This window comes from Cibotium barometz, chromosome 57 (assembly GCF_041138505.1).
Source record: "Cibotium barometz isolate CiBa-2024 chromosome 57, ASM4113850v1, whole genome shotgun sequence".
NCBI classification, from domain to species: Eukaryota; Viridiplantae; Streptophyta; class Polypodiopsida; order Cyatheales; family Cibotiaceae; genus Cibotium; species Cibotium barometz.
The window spans coordinates 23613681-23618484 of record NC_141102.1 but is presented as its reverse complement, the minus strand read 5'-3'; positions in this window follow the sequence as shown (position 1 = coordinate 23618484).

Below are 4804 nucleotides of genomic sequence, written 5' to 3'. Positions count from 1 at the left end.
CTAATAATTTAAGATTCCTCATTAACCAAAGATAATATTCTCATTATTGAAAACTCTTAATCATCTCACTTGACGCCTTACTCAAATCATTTCAAGACATCCAACAAATGGTCTCACCTCGTGGCACCTTGTACAACTCAACAAAACAACTAATAGAATGGACACGAAGAGAGGCCAATCAATGCCAGGTGTCTTCTCTCTATTTCCTTAAGACTATATAGATTCACAAGGTTAAGTAATGCTAAAAGATCTTTAATACAAATACATTTGACCCACATTTCCCTCCAAGTCACTCTTTCACATTGACATTACTCCAACTACACAATATCAATGCTTAAAGCATACTATTTTCTAAGCATACATTTAACACAAATACATTTGACCTACATTTCCCTCCAAGTCACTCTTTCATAGCTACGTTACTCCATCTACACAATATCAACACTTCAAGAATACTATTTTCTAAGGTCTCTTCCTTCTTAATCCACTCTTACACACTTAACCACCCCTAAGGATGATCCAATAGAATTAAAAAAAGAATTAGGCCAAGCAATGACATGAATCATGCCATGTGGCTTCTTTTTGTTCTCTTTATAGTAGAATTTTGTACACTTTCTTTTCTTTTACGTGGATGGTGGACAAGAATATCAAGGATTTGACAACTTTACAATAAATACACACATGGTGTGGCAAGTTGTCTAAAAATAATATGTTTGGTTTATAAATACACACATGGTGGTATGGCAAGTTGTCTTAAAATCATATGAATGTGAAGTATTTGGTGTATTTACTAAGCTAAAATAATATGAATGTGAAGTATTTGGTGTATTTACTAAGCTAGGATGTGTGACTTAGTACACATGAATATAGCAAGTTGAAATTTGGTATACTTTCTAAGGTAGGATAGAACACAAGTAAAGTTGAAGTTTGTTATAAGGTACAATGGGACATATTACCTTACGCATGGATAAGATCTCTTGCAAGTAAACCAATTAAGAATCTAAAGCCCATCATTATAGGGCTAGAATTTGAAGGGTTCCATACCCTTTAATGGGGGGATTACTCTTCACGAGAATATTAGGAATTTTTATACCCTTCAACAAAAAGGCAATGTTAGGTAAAAATCAATATTATGCCCTTTCAAAATCTTCATGTAGAAATAAAGAGTTTGTACTAGCCCTTTAAATGAAACTTTGGTCGTCCTTCAAATTCTTGGCATATCGATATACCTTCTATCCAATGCATGCAACTTTATAAAAAATGTCCACACATAATTTTCAAAAATGATGACCTTCTATCAAGTACATGCACATTTTTTATAATATTCATGCACAACACACATTGTCAAAACCATGCCCATTGTATTATTAATGATTTTTATGAGTGTTATGCTAAGGATTTTGTGGCACATACTAATAAACGTGGAGTTTAACAAGGGTGCCTTGAAGGATGCTTTGCAAAACATCGCGCACTAATGTAGTGCAATGCATCCTTCAAGGAACCCTAACCTTTACTTCTTTAATTTAAAATTCCTTATCTTGAAAATAAAGTATGCTCCCCAAAGCAAGCAAATGAATTTATTGTTGGATGTAAACTATTATAAAAACTTGTCAATTTGGTTGTCACTCATGAGATTTTTAAGCATTGAGAACCACCTAGTACACACATCTAGAATTTCGCTTGTAATTATCCCCTCTTGAAAAGAAAATTTTCTTACGACATTGGCCACTTCAAAGGATCACATATGGTAGCTATGTAAGAAAGCCCACTTCAAAAATTAAATGCAACACATGGCTTCCTGCACTTTAGCAATAAACACCTCAAAACTGTGAGCTCATTGGATGAAAACTAGCACATTATATCATCTCCATATTTTAGAACTAGGATCATAGGCTAAACTACTAAGATAATTATTTGACAATTTACTTGTTTATAGAAGCTAAATAGTATCAGCCATGTGTGCAACCATGCATGCATCACATGTAAATGTTTAAGGGAGGGCGTGAGGGGGTGCAAGACATAAATTATAGGTTCATCTTGCACTTAATTGTGGATGAAATGCAAGGCATCCAAGTTGAAGGTGAAAATTAGGTGTGCAAGTGTAGCCCACTGTTAGAAACCATTATTGCAATTTCTTCACCTATAAGGTGGTTGTCAAATACATGATGCTACTACTTTCCTTACTTATATTAGTAAATGCTACATTTTGGTTGGAAAATCAATCATCCACACACTTAAGTGTGAGACGACAATGCACCAAATATCATGCCATTAGAATGTAACACCAAAGCCTTTGATTGCCATCTAAACATGGCTTGAAGGATGCTTGCTATAATTGGTTCATCAAAATATGCTTGAAGGATGTTGTGCAACATAAATGCTTGCTATAGTTGGTTAATCAAAATATGCACCTTGTCCTTGGTAAGATCCCATATGAATTCACACTATTGAGATTGAGCCAAGGTGCACATGGCATGAATGAGCAAAAATGCTCCTCGTAATTGGTTAGCCTAAAATAATATTACTGAATGTCCCATAAGAACTCACATAATGAATTTAAGTTAAGGTGCGATGGTATTCACAGATGGCACAAAGGATGGCATGTTGATACTTCATGTAAGAGTTGTAACTTGTTGTGGTTGGTGACGATATTCATACATGGCACAAAGGTTGGCATACTGTGTTAAAATCCTAAGATCTCTCTAGATAATTGTTATGCATAAACATGCATAAATCAGGCATAAACTCAACCACCCAACCACCCCCGAGCCCAATGGATGCACACATGAATCATAAATGAAATACATCATACCTCTACCTTGATGTCCCATACCATCAAGAGGTATAACTACAATCGAATAGCATGTAGCTAAAGTGTGAAATGGTAGATGAGTGGATATGGACCTCTACACAAGAGACCATAGCATAAGCCCAATCTCCCAAAGCTTCCAAGCCCCCTTGAGTGTGCCCCATGCCCCTATTATATAGGAGGGCCCTCAAGTGACTCTTGACTTTCCATTCCTCATGTGTGACCCTTGGATGCCTGACCCTAACCGTAAACCTTAAGGTTAGTCCTAACCCATGCTCCACTAGAGCTTGTTCCCATGCTCCCATGCTCACAAGCCTAATGTGGGTTAGCCTCCTAGTATATGCAAACATAATGTGTATATAACATAGCACACATAATGTACATATAGCATACTTCCCCTCTCTCAAAACATTGCACTCTTGCAAATGAAAAGTAGGAGAACTGCGCTGAACAATCTCAACCAACTCCCAAGTCGAATTCTCAATTTCCCTATCTTTCCACCTTATTTTAACCTGAGGGATTAGTCAACTACAAAGTTTCCTTTCCCTGAATTCAAGTACCTTATCAGGTTCATGTGGAACATAGGATAATTCATCGACTTCAACGAGTTCTTGAGGAATAACTGTGTCATCCTCACCTCCCAATTTCCCTTTCAATCTATCGATATGAAAGACTGGATGAACTCTAACAATTGGAGGTAGTTTTAGTTCATACGCAACCGTGCCAATCCGATATATAACTCGAAATGGACCACAATATCTAGGAGATAAATTCGAGCATTTTTCCATTGACAAAGTCTGTGAATCTTTAGGAACATTAAAATAAACCAACGCTCCTGGTTTAAAAGACCGAGATGAGCGTCCCCTATCAGCATAAAATTGTGCCCTATCATGAGCACTCCTGATAGAATCCTGAGCTTCGGTCAGAATTTCCTGCATATCTCGCAAGAAATCCCTCGATGCATCAAGCTCGATGTCCTTTAAGACTGACATCAATAGGTGCCCTAGGTTAATACCCATACATAAGTATGCACGGACTAAAAAATAATAGCCGTAAATTTAGAACTGTTATAGGCAAATTCCATCATTGGAAGATATTTCCCAATATGATGATTTTCTAGAGACATGCACGAAGCATATATACTATAATCTGATTCATACACTCTGTTTGCCCATCAGACTACTGCGCATGATCAGAGCAATTCACATTCAAAGTAACTTCCTCGTTGTAAACCATTCGGAATAAAGTAGGAAAGCATGGCATTATAACAGCAGAAACCAGGGATTCATCGGTGCCACGACATACCCACATCTGCATATGGAATAATCGACGTCTCGAGTTACCCATATCAACATAGAGAGTCATCAACGTCTCGATGAGACACATATGTCCATCCGTAAACCTATCAGGTTGATTGTGTAAATCACCTAAAGCACGGAACTAAAGAAGGAAATGCCAACAAAGGAAGAATCCAAATTTCCTTATCCGAACACAACAAGATAAACTTGTTTGAACTCTAAAGAAAGAGATTTCAACAAGTGAAAATGCCGACGAGATTACCCTCATCAAAATATGTAGGCTATAGATAAAAGAAATTTATCTAGAGAATGCCCATAGTATAACTTCTAGTGAATTTAGAAAATAAGATTGTCTTTGAATGTTGAGGTCAACATGCTAAGTGATGTAAGCAAAGCAACAATCTTGAGCCCAAATTATCCCATAAGATAATATATGTGAGGGATCACTAGCGTCCCATACCACCATGATATGTGAGGGATCACTAGCGACCCATACCACCATGATACCACCCATACATACCTTAACAATTTGAAACTCCCTAGTATGCCGTCTAGGAAAATATGAATAAAATCCTGTATAAAAGGAATAAGATGGCCTTATCCAAACTTTCACATACTAAACCTGTCTCTATATACTTGAGACTACATTAAGAAATAAATCCTTCTGAGTACATCATTAGAAAAGAAATTGAATTAT